The sequence below is a fragment of the Tasmannia lanceolata genome, unplaced genomic scaffold, assembly GCF_043159265.1.
Source record: "Tasmannia lanceolata isolate RefF3 unplaced genomic scaffold, GAP_Taslan_0.1 ptg000013l, whole genome shotgun sequence".
Classification (NCBI taxonomy): Eukaryota; Viridiplantae; Streptophyta; class Magnoliopsida; order Canellales; family Winteraceae; genus Tasmannia; species Tasmannia lanceolata.
This window is the reverse complement of record NW_027518690.1, coordinates 11204961-11225470: the sequence shown is the minus strand read 5'-3', so window position 1 is coordinate 11225470 and position 20510 is coordinate 11204961. Positions and strand designations below refer to the sequence as shown.

General features: G+C 36.3%; 11 non-coding genes across 11 annotated transcripts; all 11 read right to left on the bottom strand.

The window, feature by feature from the left end:
• Positions 1-8426: 8426 nt before the first annotated feature.
• On the bottom strand, positions 8427-8500 carry LOC143891462 (small nucleolar RNA R160). Its single transcript, XR_013255344.1, has one exon. It is a non-coding gene; the product is annotated as a small nucleolar RNA R160 (small nucleolar RNA).
• Positions 8501-8686: 186 nt separating this feature from the next.
• Positions 8687-8758, bottom strand: LOC143891471 (small nucleolar RNA R160). Its single transcript, XR_013255353.1, has one exon. It is a non-coding gene; the product is annotated as a small nucleolar RNA R160 (small nucleolar RNA).
• Positions 8759-10060: 1302 nt separating this feature from the next.
• Positions 10061-10132, bottom strand: LOC143891465 (small nucleolar RNA R160). The gene has a single exon (XR_013255347.1). It is a non-coding gene; the product is annotated as a small nucleolar RNA R160 (small nucleolar RNA).
• Positions 10133-10609: 477 nt separating this feature from the next.
• Positions 10610-10681, bottom strand: LOC143891469 (small nucleolar RNA R160). The gene has a single exon (XR_013255351.1). It is a non-coding gene; the product is annotated as a small nucleolar RNA R160 (small nucleolar RNA).
• Positions 10682-11169: 488 nt separating this feature from the next.
• On the bottom strand, positions 11170-11241 carry LOC143891466 (small nucleolar RNA R160). The gene has a single exon (XR_013255348.1). It is a non-coding gene; the product is annotated as a small nucleolar RNA R160 (small nucleolar RNA).
• A 489-nt stretch (positions 11242-11730) lies between these two features.
• LOC143891461 (small nucleolar RNA R160) lies at positions 11731-11804 on the bottom strand. Its single transcript, XR_013255343.1, has one exon. It is a non-coding gene; the product is annotated as a small nucleolar RNA R160 (small nucleolar RNA).
• A 187-nt stretch (positions 11805-11991) lies between these two features.
• Positions 11992-12063, bottom strand: LOC143891470 (small nucleolar RNA R160). Its single transcript, XR_013255352.1, has one exon. It is a non-coding gene; the product is annotated as a small nucleolar RNA R160 (small nucleolar RNA).
• A 1348-nt stretch (positions 12064-13411) lies between these two features.
• LOC143891464 (small nucleolar RNA R160) lies at positions 13412-13483 on the bottom strand. Its single transcript, XR_013255346.1, has one exon. It is a non-coding gene; the product is annotated as a small nucleolar RNA R160 (small nucleolar RNA).
• A 489-nt stretch (positions 13484-13972) lies between these two features.
• On the bottom strand, positions 13973-14044 carry LOC143891463 (small nucleolar RNA R160). The gene has a single exon (XR_013255345.1). It is a non-coding gene; the product is annotated as a small nucleolar RNA R160 (small nucleolar RNA).
• A 475-nt stretch (positions 14045-14519) lies between these two features.
• On the bottom strand, positions 14520-14591 carry LOC143891467 (small nucleolar RNA R160). Its single transcript, XR_013255349.1, has one exon. It is a non-coding gene; the product is annotated as a small nucleolar RNA R160 (small nucleolar RNA).
• Positions 14592-16355: 1764 nt separating this feature from the next.
• LOC143891468 (small nucleolar RNA R160) lies at positions 16356-16427 on the bottom strand. Its single transcript, XR_013255350.1, has one exon. It is a non-coding gene; the product is annotated as a small nucleolar RNA R160 (small nucleolar RNA).
• Positions 16428-20510: the final 4083 nt, after the last annotated feature.

The window sequence follows — 20510 nt, the reverse complement described above, 5'->3', positions numbered from 1 at the left end:
TCGATCATCCTATGGTGTGGGTCGTGTATTAACATTAAGGCCAAATTGTAGGCCCCACTCAGATTTTTCAAATTAAGTTTGCGGTCAACGTCATAGGATGATCCAAGCCGTCCATTTGATGGGCCGCGACGCAAATAGGTTGTGCCCTCAAAATCATTTCGATGGGATGATCGCAACCCTCCGATCTATAAGGTTTCCATAATATGCAGTTTCTCTATTGTCTATCATGAGAAGCTAAATATAATGTTTTCCCACTCCCCGCGCATCGCACGGGATGTCCCACTAGTGTGTGTGTGTGTGTGTGTGTATATATATATATATATATATATATATATATATATATATATATATATATATATATATATATATATATATGAGAAAAGTGTAGCTACACATACGTGTAGCTAACTTAGCTACACCGATGCCTTAAAATACAGTGGGCCCCACATTGTTTGGGTGATGCAAACCATTCATTTGATGGGCCCTCACATAGATAGGGTGTACCCAAAAAATCAGCTCCATAGGATCATCCCAACCCTACGATAAGTTATCTACACACTAGCTTAAAATAAAGTGGGGGCCCACATTGTTTGGGTGATCCAAACCATTCATTTGATGGGCCCTCACATAGATAAGGTGTGCCCAAAAAATCAGCTTCATAGGATCATCCTAACCCTTTGAACCGTGGAGGCAAAAAATGGACAGATTTGTGAAGGTTTATACACATCCATTTTACCTCCACAAATCATAGGGTTGGGATGATCCTATGGAGCTGATTTTTTTGTGGACACCCTATCTATGTGAGGGCCAATCAAATGAATGGTTTGGATCACCCAAATAATATACCCTCCATTGTATTTTAAGCTAGTGTGTAGATAACTTATCTACACTTGTGTGTAGAAACCGGTCTCTCTCTCTCTCTCTCTCTCTCTCTCTCTCTCTCTCTCTATATATATATATATATATATATATATATATATATATATATATATATATATATATATATATAGGAAAGGGTTTCTGCGCTCGAGCACAGAAATAGGGGGGCATTGGGGGGTGATCCTAAGCATTCATTTGGAAGGCACCATCATGGATGGGGTGCCTACCAAAAATCAGCTCCATTGGATCACCATAGGGTGTCCATTTGTGGGGGCCAAAATGGACAGATACTGTTTGTCCACTATCTGCCCATTTTTTGGGCCCACAAATGGACAGCCTAGGGTGATCCAATGGAACTGATTTTTGGTGGACACCCTATCCATGAAAGGGCCAATCAAATGAATGCTTTGGATCCCACCAGAAAATGTGGCCCCCCCTGTTTCTGTGCTCGAACGCAGAAACCCTTTTCGCATATATATATATGAGAAAAGTGTAGCTACACATACGTGTAGCTAACTTAGCTACACCGACGGCTTAAAATACAGTGAGCCCCACATTGTTTGGGTGATGCAAACCATTCATTTGATGGGCCCTCACATAGATAGGGTGTGCCCAAAAAATCAGCTCCATTGGATCATCCCAACCCTACGATTTGTGGAGGCAAAAATGGACGTGTAAAAACCTTCACAAATCTGCCCATTTTTGCCTCCACAGTTTGAAGGGTTGAGATCATCCAATGGAGCTGATTTTTTGGGCACACCCTATCAATGTGAGGTCCCATCAAATGGATGGTTTGCATCACCCAAACAATATGGGCCCCACTGTATTTTAAGCCGTCGGTGTAGCTAAGTTTTATATATATATATATATATATATATAGAGAAAACGGTTTCTACACATATGTGTAGATAAGTTATCTACACACTAGCTTAAAATACAGTGGGGGCCACATTATTTGGGTGATCCAAACCATTCATTTTTAAGGCCCTCACATAGATAGGATGTCCACAAAAAATCAGATCCATAGGATCATCCTAACCATTCGAACTGTGGAGGCAAAAAATGGACTAATTTGTAAAGGTTTAAAGACATGCATTTTACCTCCACAAATCGTAGGGTTGGGATGATCCTTTGGATCTGATTTTTTGTAAACACCCTATCTATGTGAGGGCCTTTAAAATGGATGGCTTGGATCACCCAAACAATGTGGGCCCCCACTGTATTTTAAGCTAGTGTGTAGAGAACTCTCTACACATATGTGTAGGAACTGTTTTCTCATATATATATATATATATATATATATATATATATATATATATATATGAGTTAAGTGAAGCTACACATACGTGTAGCTAACTTAGCTACACCGACGGCTTAAAATACAGTGGGGCCCACATTGTTTGGGTGATGCAAACCATCCATTTGATGGGACCTCACATTGATAGGGTGTGCCCAAAAAATCAGCTCCATTGGATCATCCCAACCCTACGATTTGTGGAGGCAAAAATGGACGTGTAAAAACCTACACAAATCTGTCCATTTTTTGCCTCCACAGTTTGAAGGGTTGAGAGCATCCAACGGAGCTGATTTTTTCGGCACACCCTATCAATGTGAGGTCCTATCAAATGAATGGTTTGGATCACCCAAATAATGTGGGCCCACTGTATTTTAAGCCGTCGATGTAGCTAAGTTAGCTACACGTATGTGTAGCTACATTTCTCTCTCTCTCTCTCTCTCTCTCTCTCTCTCTCTCTCTATATATATATATATATATATATATATATATATATATATATATATATATATATATAGACAGAGAGAGAGAGATATATATATGAGGAAAGTGTTTCTACTCGGTCCCCTAGATAAGCTTATCTACTCCTCCCTTTAAAAAAATACAGTGGGCCCACGCTGTTTGGATGATCCAAAGCATTCATTTGATAGGTCTTAACATAGATAGGGTGTGCCCAAAAAATCAGCACCAAAGGGTCATCCTAGCCCTTCGTTTTGTTGGGCACACCGTGTCCAAAATGGACGCATATAAACGTGGACGTTTATATGTGTCCATTCTGGGCACCACAAGGCACTACAAAACGAAGGGCTAGGATGACCCTTTGGTGCTGATTTTTTGGGCACACCCTATCTATGTTAAGACCTATCAAATGAATGCTTTGGATCATCCAAACAGCGTGGGCCCACTGTATTTTTTTAAAGGGAGGAGTAGATAAGCTTATCTAGGGGACCGAGTAGAAACATTTTCCTCTATATATATATATATATATATAGAGAGAGAGAGAGAGAGAAAAAAAACATTTCCTACACACTTGTGTAGGTAAGTTACCTACGCACTACCTTAAAATACAGTGGGGGCCCACATTGTTTGGGTGATCCAAACAATTCATTTGAATGGTCCTCACATAGATAGGGTGTCCACAAAAAACCAGATACATAGGATCATCCCAACCCTACGATTTGTGGAGGTAAAATGGACGTGTATAAACCTTCACAAATTAGTACATTTTTTGCCTCCATAGTTTGAATGGTTAGGATGATCCTATGGATCTGATTTTTTGTGGACACCCTATCTATGTGAGGACCATTCAAATGAATTGTTTGGATCACCCAAACAATGTGGGGCCCCACTGTATTTTAAGGTAGTGCGTAGGTAACTTACCTACACAAGTGTGTAGGAAATGTTCTCTCATATATATATATATATATATATATATATATATATATATATATATATATATATATATATAGAGAGAGAGAGAGAGAGAGAGAGAGATTTAAAAAAATACAGTGGGCCCACGCTGTTTGGATGATCCAAAGCATTCATTTGATAGGTCTTAACATAGATAGGGTGTGCCCAAAAAATCAGCACCAAAGGGTCATCCTAGCCCTTCGTTTTGTTGGGCACACCGTGTCCAAAATGGACGCATATAAACGTGGACGTTTATATGTGTCCATTCTGGGCACCACAAGGCACTACAAAACGAAGGGCTAGGATGACCCTTTGGTGCTGATTTTTTGGGCACACCCTATCTATGTTAAGACCTATCAAATGAATGCTTTGGATCATCCAAACAGCGTGGGCCCACTGTATTTTTTTAAAGGGAGGAGTAGATAAGCTTATCTAGGGGACCGAGTAGAAACATTTTCCTCTATATATATATATATATATATATATATATATATATATATATATATAGAGAGAGAGAGAGAGAGAGAGAGAAAAAAAACATTTCCTACACACTTGTGTAGGTAAGTTACCTACGCACTACCTTAAAATACAGTGGGGGCCCACATTGTTTGGGTGATCCAAACAATTCATTTGAATGGTCCTCACATAGATAGGGTGTCCACAAAAAATCAGATACATAGGATCATCCCAACCCTACGATTTGTGGAGGTAAAATGGACGTGTATAAACCTTCACAAATTAGTACATTTTTTGCCTCCATAGTTTGAATGGTTAGGATGATCCTATGGATCTGATTTTTTGTGGACACCCTATCTATTTGAGGACCATTCAAATGAATTGTTTGGATCACCCAAACAATGTGGGGCCCCACTGTATTTTAAGGTAGTGCGTAGGTAACTTACCTACACAAGTGTGTAGGAAATGTTCTCTCATATATATATATATATATATATATATATATATATATATAAAGAGAGAGAGAGAGAGAGAGAGAAAACGGTTCCTACACATATGTGTAGAGAGTTCTCTACACAGTAGCTTAAAATACAGTGGGGGCCCACATTGTTTGGGTGATCCAAGCCATCTATTTTAAAGGCCCTCACATAGATAGGGTGTCTACAAAAAATCAGATCCATAGGATCATCCCAACCCTACGATTTGTGAAGGTAAAATGGATGTCTTTAAACCTTCACAAATTAGTTCATTTTTTGCCTCCAAAGTTCGAATGGTTAGGATGATCCTATGGATCTGATTTTTTGTGGACACCCTATCTATGAGAGGGCCTTAAAAATGAATGGTTTGGATCACCCAAATAATGTGGCCCCCACTATATTTTAAGCTAGTGTGTAGATAACTTATGTACACATGTGTGTAGGAACCGTTTTCTCATATATATATATATATATATATATATATATATATATATATATATATATATATATATATATATAGAGAGAGAGAGAGAGAGAGAGAACGGTTTCTACACACAAGTGTAGATAAGTTATCTGCACACTAGCTTAAAATACAGTGGGGGCCCACATTGTTTGGGTGATCCAAACCATTCATTTGATGGGCACTCATGGGCCCTCATCACATAGATAGGGTGTGCCCAAAAAGTCAGCTTCATAGGATCATCCTAACCCTTCGAACCGTGGAGGCAAAAAATGGACAGATTTATGAAGGTTTATACACGTCCATTTTACCTCCACAAATCGTAGGGTTGGAATGATCCTATGGAGCTGATTTTTGTGGACACCCTATCTATGTGAGGGCGAACCAAATGAATGGTTTGGATCACCCAAACAATATGCCCTCCACTGTATTTTAAGCTAGTGTGTAGATAACTTATCTACACTTGTATATATATATATATATATATATATATATATATTGTACACACACACACACACTAGTAAAAAAAACCCCGTGCGATGCACGGGCCAACAAAGAGCTATACGGACCACATCATAGGTTGATCCAAGCCGTCCATGTGATGGAACACAACATAAATAGGTTGTGCCCCAAAAATCATTTCCATAGGCTGATCCTAGCCCTCCAATCTATAGAGGTCTGATGGTTAAGATCACCCTATAGATTTTTTATTAAAAAAGCATAAAGGAGGGGGGTAAGATTGAAATTATGTGGCTTTTATAGGTTGATCCAAACCGTCCATGTGATGGAACACAACATCAATTGGTTGTACCCGTAAAATCATTTCCATAGGTTGATCATAGCCTTCCAATCGATATAGGCTGATCCTAGCTCTCCAATCGAGAGAGGTTTCAATAATTGTTGTTCCTCTTCAGGTCCGGAATCCGTCAATATTTTGCAAGTGTCCACATCAGTACTATAAAGTAGTTATTTCATCATTGTCATGTCTTTACCTCTTCTCGGTAGTTTTTTCCGTAATTGTCATAGACAGGTACCTTTTGTTGGTACTTTTTGTATGTAGATTGCGATTTTACCCCCAAATAATTTCTCATAGAGTTAGATGTTAGATATCAGCAAAGGTGTTAATGGTAAAAGAGTAATGAGGATGGTAAAAGAGTAATGATGACTGCTATATTTCAGGTGAATTAAATGTCTATTTTACCCTCATAGATAGTATGTACCAATAAGTGGGGAGGGCAAAAAAGGGTAAAAATCATGCACACTGACGTGTTAAATGGACAATAATTCTCCAATTTCTCTTCTGCTATATATATATATAGAAAACGGTTCCTACACATATGTGTAGAGAGTTCTCTACACACGAGCTTAAAATACAGTGAGGGCCCACATTGTTTGGGTGATCCAAGCCATCCATTTTAAAAGCCCTCACATAGATAGGGTGTCTACAAAAAATCAGATCCATAGGATCATCCCAACCCTATGATTTGTGGAGGTAAAATGGATGTCTTTAAACCTTCACAAATTAGTCCAATTTTTGCCTCCACAGTTCGTATGGTTAGGATGATCCTCTGGATCTGATTTTTTGTGGACACCCTATCTATGTGAAGGCCTTAAAAATGAATGGTTTGGATCACCCAAATAATGTGGCCCCCACTGTATTTTAAGCTAGTGTGTAGATAACTTATCTACACATGTGTGTAGGAACCGTTCTCTCATATATATATATATATATATATATATATATATATATATATATATATATATATATATATATATATATATATATATATATATATATATATATATATATATATATACATATATATGAGTTAAGTGAAGCTACACATACGTGTAGCTAACTTAGCTACACCGATGGCTTAAAATACAGTGGGCCCACATTATTTGGGTGATCCAAACCATTCATTTGATAGGACCTCACATTGATAAGGTGTGCCCAAAAAATCAGCTCCATTGGATGATCTCAACCCTTCAAACTGTGGAAGCAAAAATGGACAGATTTGTGTAGGTTTTTACACGTCCATTTTTGCCTCCACAAATCGTAGGGTTGGGATGATCCTATGGAGCTGATTTTTTGGGCACACCCTATCTATGTGAGGGCTGATCAAATGAATGGTTTGCATCACCCAGACAATGTGAGGCCCATTGTATTTTAAGCCGTCGGTGTAACTAATACGTGTAGCTACACTTTTCTCTCTCTCTCTCTCTCTCTCTCTCTCTCTCTCTCTCTCTCTATATATATATATATATATATATGATTGTACGCTCGAGCGTACCAAGCTTATGGTACGCTCGAGTGCCCAATCACATGTGGGCCCACTTTGTTAGGATGATCCAAAGCATTCATTTGAAAGGCCCTTACATAGATGGGGTGTGTACCAAAAATCAGCTCCATAGGATCATCCTAACCCACCCATTTGTGGAGGGCAAAATGGACATACCACAAATCTGCCCATTTTTGCCCTATACTTTTGGAGGGGTTAGGATGATTCAATGGAGCTGATTTTTTGTACACACCCTATCTATGATAGGGCCTTGCAAATGAATGCTTTGGATCACCACAAAAAAAGTGGGACCCATGTGATTGGGCACTCGAGCTTATCATAAGCTTGGTACGCTCGAGCGTACAATCCTCTCTCTCTCTCTCTCTCTCTCTCTCTCTCTCTATATATATATATATATATATATATATATATATAATTTAAGAAAAAATCAAAATTAAAAAATATCGTAAAAATATCGCAATATTTTTCATTTTAAATGATCAAGGTGAAAAAAAAAAAATTTAATATTAAAAATTCTGACTAAACACTATCAAGGAGAAAATTTCGCTATATTTTTAAAAATCTTGAGATTATTTCGGAATTTTGTTGTTTTTTTTTTATGTTGAGATAAAATCGCGATATTTTGAAAATGACTGAGAAATTTGTGACAGTTTTTACCACATGATGTGTGGGTTTGTGCTTTAAGTGATGGTAGGCCACAGGAAAAAAAGTGAGGAAGGTGATCCACAAGGGAAAAGGGGTATGGTAGCGCATAGGTAATGTAGATATCCCCGCATCTCGGCTAAATAAAAATGCTATTAAAAATAAATGGTTTTAATAACATACGTCCAATATTCCAATAGAAAAAAAATAAATCTAAAAGGAGTTAAGGTGACTGAATCACATCAAAAAGTCGTTTTGATTCATCATATATTCATCCATCATTTCAACGGCCCTGAGGCTTAAAATATGTAAGAAAAAAGAAGAGAACTGGAAAGTTCTAAAACATTAAACAAAAACCTAAGACTTTTGGAGTAAAATACCCATAAAATTTCATAAATAAACATGGAAGTTTTTTTGGGAAAAAATTTCCAAAGAAAATGAATTAGCTAACTGACAACTAAAATCTTAGTAAATAAAATCTCAGTTATATTTCATGAAATAAGCAAGGCAATCAGAGAACTTTGAAGACCATTAGGTGTTTCCACATCAAATTCAGAGCATGTGAGCTCATCATTTTGCTTTGCTTTCATGAAACCACAGAAAATAGTTTATTGTCAGAAAGAAACAAACAAAATGATGTAGAAAGAAATTTATAGTACATGAATGAAAACGTTGAGAATCATCAATCATATATGATGTAGAAAGATATGCTAAAGTACATGATGAGAACACAAACAATTGATCAAGCCTCTCATTAAATAAGCAGAGCAATCAGAGAACATTGAAGACCATTACCAGTTTCCACATCAAATTCAGAGCATGAACTCATCATTTGGCTTTGCATTCATGAAATGAAAAACCAGTCAATTGGAGGGCAAAGAAATGAACCAAATGATGCAGAAGGAAAAGATAAAGGGTACATGAGGAGAATATAAACAATTTCTCAATTACTAAGAGACATCATTTCTTTGGTTATCAGAGAAAAATGTTTGAGCACTTCTCCACATTATAGAGTACCAGAAATCAGCTAATTATAATCAATTGAATATTGATGGATTTATACTAGAAAAAATTGAATTCTCCAAATTGCCCCTAAAAACAAGTGTATCGCAGGATATTTCTGGAGAAACACTACAAAGTACCAAGCACATATAAACAATAACAGGAATGCAATAAATCATTAAGGTTATTAAGACAGATACATCTTGGACTCTGAAAAATAATCAATGATTTTTTTCTGCATAGTTTGCTAAACAAACATCCATATTTTGATAATCTTCCTGTGATTTCTGATGTTTTTTGAAACTGGCAGAGAAGATAAAGCTTGTCTTGTCTGGTGGTTGGTCAGTCCACTACTTGAACTTAAAGTGTAGAAACAAGTGAACAATAAAAAAAGGAGCATTATATAAGCATGTAAAACAATAATGCAACTACATAACTAACACAAGGTATGACGGACCAGCACTCTAACCAACTTATTGAATGCTGATTTCCCGTTGAAACACTATCTCAATGAGAGCTCATAAAAAATTGGACTTTAGAATTGACTTTTAGAGTAGGTGCAGTTACAGAAAAGTACTACAGTAATATAGTTCAAAGTTCAAACATGCTAATAATATACTGAGGAAAAAGCAAATGCATGAAAAAAGGAACTACACACAGGATGAGAAAGACAGAAAAACAAATGTAAACACACAGGGCTAGGTTAAAAAAGTCAAAAATATCAGACAACCAAAGAAAATTTATATGCAAAAAAATGAATCCTTTTTTTGGAAGAAAAATGTAGCAAACAAGTAAAAAATGGGCACATAGACTCATCAATACATGGATCAAGCTCAAATACATGCAGCAATGGTTAAATGAGCATTAAAATCGTAATGTGGTTTATAATTTGTTTGAAACCTGGCAGAGCCCATCAAGCTTGTGCTGTCTGATGGCTGTTCAGGGCTGTTCATGCCACTAGTTAAACTAAAAGCGTAGAAACAACTGAACAACAAAAGAAATGGGCAACATAAGTATTCAAACCACAAACCTGTCCATTGTCAAATAAAGCAATGAACATAATGATGAAGAAAAAAAAGGCTAGAGTACATGATGAAAACATAAGCACATGATCAATTGTCTCTCATGAAATAAGCAAAGCAATCAGAGAACTTTGAAGACCATAATGAGTTTCCACATCAAATTCAGAGCATGAGCTCATCATTTTGCTTTGTATTCATGAAACTAAGTTCTACAGTCGGGCAAAGAAATGAACAAAATGGTCAAGAAAGAAAAGCTAGAGATTTTTTTATTTTTTTTTTGAAAGGCAATGTACATGAAAAAAATAAAAATATAATAAAAATACGCAAAAGAAAAGCGGAAAAGAAGTTAAAAAAAATGGGCACATAGACTAACAAATACATGGATCAAGCTCAAATACATGCAGAGATAGCTCAATGAGCATTAATTTTTGAAAACTGGCAGAGCCCCCATCAAGCTGGTCCTGTCAGGAGGCTGTTGAGTCCACTAATTAAACTATAAGAGTACAAACAACAGAACAACCAAAGACATGAGCAACATAAGTATTCAAACCACAAACCTGTCCATTGTCAAATAAAGCAATGAACATACTAATGAAGAAAAAAAAGGCTAGAGTACATGATGAAAACATAAACACATGATCAATTGTCTCTCATGAAATAAGCAAAGCAATCAGAGAACTCTGAAGACCATAATGAGTTTCCACATCAAATTCAGAGCATGAGCTCATCATTTTGCTTTGTATTCATGAAATTAAGTTCTACAGTCGGGCAAAGAAATGAACAAAATGGTGAAGAAAGAAAAGATAGAGATTTTTTATTTTTTTTTGAAAGGCAAACAAAAGCTAGAGAATGTACATGAAAAAAATAAAAATATAATAAAAATACGCAAAAGAAAAGCAGAAAAGAAGTAAAAAAAATGGGCACATAGACTAACAAATACATGGATCAAGCTCAAATACATGCAGAGATAGCTCAATGAGCATTAATTTTTGAAAACTGGCAGAGCCCCCATCAAGCTGGTCCTGTCAGGAGGCTGTTGAGTCCACTAATTAAACTATAAGAGTACAAACAACAGAACAACCAAAGAAATGAGCAACATAAGTATTCAAACCACAAACCTGTCCATTGTCAAATAAAGCAATGAACATAATGATGAAGAAAAAAAGGCTAGAGTACTTGATGAAAACATAAACACATGATCAATTGTCTCTCATGAAATAAGCAAAGCAATCAGAGAACTTTGAAGACCATAATGAGTTTCCACATCAATTTCAGAGCATGAGCTCATCATTTTGCTTTGTATTCATTAAATTAAGTTCTACAGTCGGGCAAAGAAATGAACAAAATGGTGAAGAAAGAAAAGCTAGAAATTTTTTATTTTTTTTTGAAAGGCAAAGAAAAGCTAGAGAATGTACATGAAAAAAATAAAAATATAATAAAAATACGCAAAAGAAAAGCGGAAAAGAAGTAAAAAAAATGGGCACATAGACTAACAAATACATGGATCAAGCTCAAATACATGCAGAGATAGCTCAATGAGCATTAATTTTTGAAATCTGGCAGAGCCCCCATCAAGCTGGTCCTGTCAGGAGGCTGTTGAGTCCACTAATTAAACTATAAGAGTACAAACAACAGAACAACCAAAGAAATGAGCAACATAAGTATTCAAACCACAAACCTGTCCATTGTCAAATAAAGCAATGAACAGAGTGATGCAGATAAAAAAGGCTAAAGTACATGATGAAAACATAAACAATTGATCAATTGTCTCTCATGAAATAAGCAAAGCAATCAGAGAACTTTGAAGACCATTACGAGTTTCCACATCAAATTCAGAGCATGTGAGCTCATCATTTTGCTTTGCTTTCATGAAACCATAAAAAATAGTTTATTGTCAGAAAAAGAAACAAACAAAATGATGTAGAAAGAAATTTATAGTGCATGATGAAAACGTTGAGAATCATCAATCATATATGATGTAGAAAGATATGCTAAAGTACATGATGAGAACACAAACAATTGATCAAGCCTCTCATTAAATAAGCAAAGCAATCAGAGAACATTGAAGACCATTACGAGTTTCCACATCAAATTCAGAGCATGAACTCATCATTTGGCTTTGCATTCATGAAATGAAAAACCAGTCAATTGGAGGGCAAAGAAATGAACAAAATGATGCAGAAGGAAAAGATAAAGGGTACATGACGAGAATATAAACAATTTCTCAATTACTAAGAGACATCATTTCTTTGGTTATCAGAGAAAAATGTTTGAGCACTTCTCCACATTATAGAGTACCAGAAATCAGCTAATTATAATCAATTGAATATTGATGGATTTATATTAGAAAAAATTGAATTCTCCAAATGGCCCCTAAAAACAAGTGTATCGCAGGATATTTCTGGAGAAACACTACAAAGTACCAAGCACATATAAACTATAACAGGAATGCAATAAATCATTAAGGTTATTAAGACAGATACATCTTGGACTATGAAAAATAACTCAATAAAAATAATCAATGATTTTTTTCTGCATAGTTTGCTAAACAAACATCCATATTTTGATCATCTTCATGTGATTTCTGATGTTTTTTGAAACTGGCAGAGAAGAAAAAGCTTGTCTTGTCTGGTGGTTGGTCAGTCCACTACTTGAACTTAAAGTGTAGAAACAAGTGAACAATAAAAAAAGGAGCATTATATAAGCATGTAAAACAATAATGCAACTACATAACTAACACAAGGTATGCCGGACCAGCACTCTAACCAACTTATTGAATGCTGATTTCCGGTTGAAACACTATCTCAATGAGAGCTCATAAAAAATTGGACTTTAGAATTGACTTTTAGAGGAGGTACAGTTACAGACTACCATTCAAAAAAAAAGGTACAGTTACAGACAAGTACTACAGTAATATAGTTCAAAGTTCAAACATGCTAATAATATACTGAGGAAAAAGCAAATGCATGAAAAAAGGAACTACACACAGGATGAGAAAGACAGAAAAACACATGTATAAACACAGGGCTAGGTTAAAAAAGTCAAAAATATCAGACAACCAAAGAAAATTTATATGCAAAAAAATGAATCCTTTTTTTGGAAGAAAAATGTAGCAAACAAGTAAAAAATGGGCACATAGACTCATCAATACATGGATCAAGCTCAAATACATGCAGCTATGGTTAAATGAGCATTAAAATCTTAATGTGGTTTATAATTTGTTTGAAAACTGGCAGAGCCCATCAAGCTTGTGCTGTCTGATGGCTGTTCAGGGCTGTTCATGCCACTAGTTAAACTAAAAGCGTAGAAACAACTGAACAACAAAAGAAATGAGCAACATAAGTATTCAAACCACAAACCTGTCCATTGTCAAATAAAGCAATGAACATAATGATGAAGAAAAAAAAGGCTAGAGTACATGATGAAAACATAAACACATGATCAATTGTCTCTCATGAAATAAGCAAAGCAATCAGAGAACTTTGAAGACCATAATGAGTTTCCACATCAAATTCAGAGCATGAGCTCATCATTTTGCTTTGTATTCATGAAATTAAGTTCTACAGTCGGGCAAAGAAATGAACAAAATGGTGAAGAAAGAAAAGCTAGAGATTTTTTATTGTTTTTTGAAAGGCAAAGAAAAGCTAGAGAATGTACATGAAAAAAATAAAAATATAATAAAAATACGCAAAAGAAAAGAGGAAAAGAAGTAAAAAAAATGGGCACATAGACTAACAAATACATGGATCAAGCTCAAATACATGCAGAGATAGCTCAATGAGCATTAATTTTTGAAAACTGGCAGAGCCCCCATCAAGCTGGTCCTGTCAGGAGGCTGTTGAGTCCACTAATTAAACTATAAGAGTACAAACAACAGAACAACCAAAGAAATGAGCAACATAAGTATTCAAACCACAAACCTGTCCATTGTCAAATAAAGCAATGAACATACTGATGAAGAAAAAAAAGGCTAGAGTACATGATGAAAACATAAACACATGATCAATTGTCTCTCATGAAATAAGCAAAGCAATCAGAGAACTTTGAAGACCATAATGAGTTTCCACATCAAATTCAGAGCATGAGCTCATCATTTTGCTTTGTATTCATGAAATTAAGTTCTACAGTCGGGCAAAGAAATGAACAAAATGGTGAAGAAAGAAAAGCTAGAGATTTTTTATTTTTTTTTGAAAGGCAATGTACATGAAAAAAATAAAAATATAATAAAAATACGCAAAAGAAAAGCGGAAAAGAAGTAAAAAAAAATGGGCACATAGACTAACAAATACATGGATCAAGCTCAAATACATGCAGAGATAGCTCAATGAGCATTAATTTTTGAAAACTGGCAGAGCCCCCATCAAGCTGGTCCTGTCAGGAGGCTGTTGAGTCCACTAATTAAACTATAAGAGTACAAACAACAGAACAACCAAAGAAATGAGCAACATAAGTATTCAAACCACAAACCTGTCCATTGTCAAATAAAGCAATGAACATAGTGATGCAGAAAAAAAAGGCTAGAGTACATGATGAAAACATAAACAATTGATCAATTGTCTCTCTTGAAATAAGCAAAGCAATCAGAGAACTTTGAAGACCATTACGAGTTTCCACATCAAATTCAGAGCATGAGCTCATCATTTTGCTTTGCATTCATTAAATGACAACCCGTTCTAATGTCAGGCGAAGAAATGAACAAAATGCTGCAGAAATCAATGAACAAACATATGCAGATATAGCTCAATGGGCAGTAAAATCAACAAATATCAAGGGATTGAGCCCCTAGCTCAATGGTTGAGTCCCTGTTCTTCAACCAAGAGGTTGAAAAATCAATAAATATCAAATGAAAATACAAAATAATGATGAAAAATACAAAAAATAAAATAAAATTAAAATAGAAAAGAGAGAAAAAGGAAGAAGCAGCTGCATAAATTCAAGGATCTGGCCTCACTATTATGAAAGAGCATCATATAATGAATAAAAAACAAGCATGTATTAAAAGATAGAAATTTTTTTTTTAAAAAAAAAAGGAAAAAAAAAAGAGAAAATGTGCGTAAATAACCACCAAATCTTGCAACAGATTGTTGAATATGCTTCGTTTGATGATCTACAACCAATCCCTAACAAACATGAGAACAATTGATTCGTATACATTATGTGGAGAAACCCCCAAAGTAATGAATCTGCCTCCAAGATTTCGGTTTGACATTCAATTCGTGTTTTCTACACTTAGTTTAAGCAAATATTAGTGAGATTTTGCTCACATGATGCTTACAACCAGTGAAAACAGTGAAGAATACCTTTTTTCATGGGATTTGCTAGGGACCATTGCAAAAGGCATTTCACGGAATGGCCGTTGCATGAGAGTGCAGCCACATAGGCTCACTTTTAAACAGATTTTGTCTTAATCATTTAATTCATCTGACGTGGCTGTACTCTCATGCAACAGCCATCCCGGGAAATGACTTCTGCGATGGTCCTAGCAAATCCCTTTCTTCATTAATGAGAATCAAACAATCAAAACTCTCAAGTCCCAAGGAACCACCCAGAAGGCAAGAAGCCCATAACCGAAATAAAAGAAATGCAGAGATGGTAGGCTCAAAAGTTCTTAGAATCTGAAAGGGAACATGTGGCTAGCTACGGTATCAATGATTAGAAATTTGTCTCAAGGGACAACCCACGACAAGAAGATAGAAGTAAAATACTTTTCTTTCCATTAATGAGAATCAATTAATAAAACTCTCAAGTCCCAAGGAACAACCCAGAAGGCAAGAAGTTCATAACCCAAATAAAAGAATTGCAGAGATGGGAGATTCAAAAGTTCTTAGACCATGAAAGGGAACACGTGGTTAGCTACAGTATCAACAATTAGAAATTGGTCCCAAGGGACAACCCAAGACAAGAAGACAGACGTAAATCACCTTTTTCCATTAATGAGAATCAATTAATTAAAACTCTCAAGTCCCATGAAAGGGAACATGTGGTTAGATACAGTATCAACAATTCAATTTACCTTCTTGAGTAAGGCTTGAAAGACAACGTTCCCCACCCAATGTAACGTAAAAGAACTACTCAAATATTGCCTCTCTCTCTCTCTCTGTCTCTCATGAAATACATGAAGATATAACTCAATGAGCCTCAAAATCTTAATATGGTTGATGTTTTTAAAAAAAAAAAAAAAAAAACTGGCAGATCCCATCAAGCTTGTCCTGTCTGGTGGCTTTTCAGTCCACTAATTATACTAAAAGAGTAGAAATAAGTGAACAACAAAATAAATGAGCAATATAAGTATGCAAACACAAATCAGTCCATTTTCAGATAAATCAATGACATAATGTGCAGAAAAAAAAGAAGCTCGAGTACGTGATGAAAACGTAAAAGTTAATCAATTGTCTCTCATGAAATAAGCATAGCAATCAGAGAACTTTGAAGATCATTATCAATTTCCACATCAAATTCAGAGAATGAGCTCATCATTTTGCTTTGCTTTCATGAAATGACAAACCAGTCTACTGTCGAGCAAAAAAATGAACAAAATGGTGAAGAAAGAAATCTGCAAACATATGCAAATATAGCTCAATGGGTGTTAAAATCAACACATATCAAATGAAAATACAAAATAACAATGAAAAATAAAATAAAATAAAACAAGTGAAATCAACAAGTAGATACATAAATTCAGAGAAAAATACCCATTTTCATTAAACATAACTCTCAAATCCCAAATGAAAAATTGCAGAGATGGGGAAATCAAACGTTGTTAGACAATGAAAGGGAACATGTACGTTATTAACGATTCTATTTACCCTTCTTGAAGAACATGTGGTTAGAGAACCACACCCAATGTAATGTAAAAAGATCTGCTCTTTTCGACTTCCTCCAACTCTCTTCTAAAAACCTAGGGTTGTTTGATGCGTTGTGAAGGGCACATGGGACAATTTTGGAAGGCTACTAATATTCGCACTACCATGTCTTAATAATAGCACAGACTCAACTTGTCGTTTCATTCTTACCGGGCTTCTGACAACTTTTTGCCTTTTTGGGAACTGTAAAACCTTTCAAAGCTGTTTAAATAATAAAGAACATGCAGAGTTTGTCCGATTATCAAAACATGGTGTGCAATTATTAAAACATGGTAGTGCTGATATCACTAGCCTTTTGGAACTCCAAAGGAGGCAGAAAAGACATTTTCGGAGCGTTGCTTTTGGATGAACTGAATAAGGAATGTGAATCAGTATATAAGATTCTGAATCTCTGATTACTTTATAAAAAGCAGCAACTAATTAGCTGCCGACACGTGCCCAGCGAAGGCCCACCATGAATTTGGCACCCACCCAAGGGTAGCTCGGTAATCTGCCAAGAGCAGGTAAACCTAAACCCACAAATGGGCCGACATCCGTCCCAGGGTAGGTAACTCAACCACCCCAGGCCTCTCACTATAAATAGCCTTCACTCATGCCCAGAAAGGGGTAATAACTTCCAAACTACGAACAAAGTTTTGGCTCCGCTCCTCTGCTCATACTGACTTGAGTGTTGAAGGGTCCGTCCGGAGCAACAACTCCGGGTTAGTCTTCTGATCTCGTGCGTTCTTGTGCAGGACATAATACCTCCAGTTCGGTACCTTGGGCCCACCCGATCAGCTCTTTCGTGACTGCCGTATCTGTTACTAATTTTAGGCATAACACTTTAGGCTCCTGATGCTTGTACTGCTATGTTTTGATAACCGCACTAACTCACCTTGTCTTTTATTTATTTTTAATTGGCTTCTGAGAGCTTTTTGAGAATTTGTAATAAACTTTGACAGCTTATTTAATAATAAAAGACGGGCCAAGTTAGTGCAATTAATACCTGTAGTCAAAAATTAATTCAATAAAAATTTCATTCTAACCTGGGCAGAATCGGAATATCACCACTTTAGGGCAGGGAATAGATTCTAGCATTTTCCCACTTAAATTCTGCCAAGACTAGCTCTGTTTGGTTGCAAAAAGAAGGGAAGACGGCTGAGCATTTCTAGGAATATGAAATACCAAATGTTGTTTGGTTGTCATTTTTTAGCTCAAATCCCATTGGACTACTAGACATAGAAGAGACATCATTATTAGTTTTTTACTTAGGTGGAGCCTATGTGGCGGGATTGTCCCCTCCCCTACTTTTCCAATGCCGAACCTTGTTTTTGGTAAATTTTAGAGGGGAGAAGAGTAGAATATGATAAGCCATGTTTAATCATTACTTTTTTCTCTCTTTCTCTCTCTTTTATTATTTATTTTGTTAATGACACCCCTCCATTCTCCCACATGCTTTGACATCTAACCAAACACACTACCAAAATTCCCCAAAATTCCCTCTAATATTCTCTAGACAAGTCTAGACATATCCCACCCTTGTCACCTCCTTATTGACTACTACTTCCACTAAAATCTCATCCAACCAAATAGAGTGTAAGCTTTTCACACATTATAATGCATAGAATGCCAAGACTGGTAAGCTTTCCTAAAGCAGCTTTTCAGGCCCACATATGCCATGTGGACGTGACCAGATCCGTTGATCTAACTGACGCTTACAAGCCTAGCTAAATGCATGATTCTGCATGGGACCAAGACCATGATGGGGATCTCATGATGGTATACAAGATCAACTGTCTTGATTTCACATACATGCCACCCCAACATTGCCTCTTAGGCTCTTACCATCGAACATAAAACTTCTATCTGGGTCATCCTTTTTTTAAATAAGCATGGGAGTGTCGTTCGTAAAACAAGGTAATGGAGCCTCGTGAACAACCCATTTTGTCTTCTCTATAGATTCAAGCAATGCAGCAGTCCACTCAAGAAATCCACGACTCTGTTCTTGGCTCTCTAGTAAGAGTTCCAGCGGAATTTTGTAAAGATCTTCGTCTGCTGGTTTGGGAGTTCTTTGCAAGAATTGGATTTCCACCGCATCAAAAGCCTTGACTCGCTTTTTTGGCTTATTGACATGTTGGTAACATTTTGAACTCTACGCAAAACAAACAATAAGCTTAAGATATACATGTGAAACAACCAATTTCTCTAAAAGCTTAAGCTGTTAGAGTTGGTATTATTTTAGGGCGATGATAAATTCGCACCTTTCGTAATATAATTCACACCCTTCTAAAAGAGGGTATGTGGCAGACTTTAACGCTTTCTAACGTCAATTCACGTTAAAGGGGTGCGAATTATCCTACAGGGGGTGCAAATTTATCATTACCCTTATTTTATCATTTATACTGTGCGGCCCCTTGTACAACTGGCATATGTGAGCCCTCTTTTGGTTTGGCAGTGGAGAGGAGTGGTTGTGTGAAACATCCAATTAGTCCAAAAGCTAAGCTGCTAGAATCTGTGTTATTCAATAATAAGAATTTGTGTTAGAATTTTTTAATTTTAGAGTTTTTTTAGTTGGGTATTCCCGAAAAAAAGATGGAGCATAAGAAAACTACTGAGCTACACATTGATCCCATGTTTTTCTTCCTCGTCTCGAACCCATAAAATTCCAGACTTTAGTTGGACAATCCAATACGTGAAAACAACCAATTACTCCAAAAGCTTAAGGCCCTGGTAGTTTGAGATTGTGGCAACCGATTGTAGGCACCAAACTGATTACAGGACTTAATCGGTTGCCACAATCTCAAACGAATAGGGCATAAGCAATCAAAGCATGTGTTATTTGATCATATATATATATATCAACACTCCTCACATGTGGCCCACATTTCTTCAGTTAGCTGTGTACGTGGCACAGGTGGCCCCATTTTTGGAACTCACAACCTGGCAAACGGGCGGGCCGGGCCGGGCCGGTTTTGACCCGGCCCGTACGGGCCAGGGCCCGGATTTCTGACGTATTATTTTTAAGATTTTTTTTGTATAGGGATTCGCTAGCCACCTTCCCCGAGGCTACTTTTTGGCTTGTCGCCCATCCTTTGCTGCAAAGATCGGCAAAGGTTGCTAGTAACAAATAATAGCAATATATAATTATCATGCGGGTACTAAGTTTTAAATGAAAAATTACGAAAAATTGGATGCAAAATAGAAAAATTGCCAAAGAAATGTATTAAAATATGATAATTACCAAAAAAACTACAAAGAAAATTAAAAAATGATGACAATTAAGGGAAATTAAAAAATTATGACAATTACAGAAAAAAAAAGGCCAAAATAAAACCTTGTACGTCTCTACGGGGACCCGCAGATCCACCCGGCCCGGCCCAGTTTTGACGGGCTGGGTAGACCAGCGGGTCCGGGTCACTTTTTGCCAGGTCTACTCAAGGCAATAGCTCTCTGATAAATAATCAATTACTCCAAAAAAAAAAGAAAAAGAAAAAAGTGACATGGTATATTCTCCACATTTTCTTTTCTGGGACAACCCCTCCTAGTGTAAAAGACTAAAAGTGTAGTTATAAAGGTACTAGAGGGAGGTGTTCCAGGTATGGAAATAGGGCGAATATATCAATCCTTTTTGTTATATCACTTCCCAAAAAATATAACAAAAAGGATTACAATGTTCTTCGTCCTATATCAGACCCATCTGAAAAAAAAAACACAGGAAACAAAG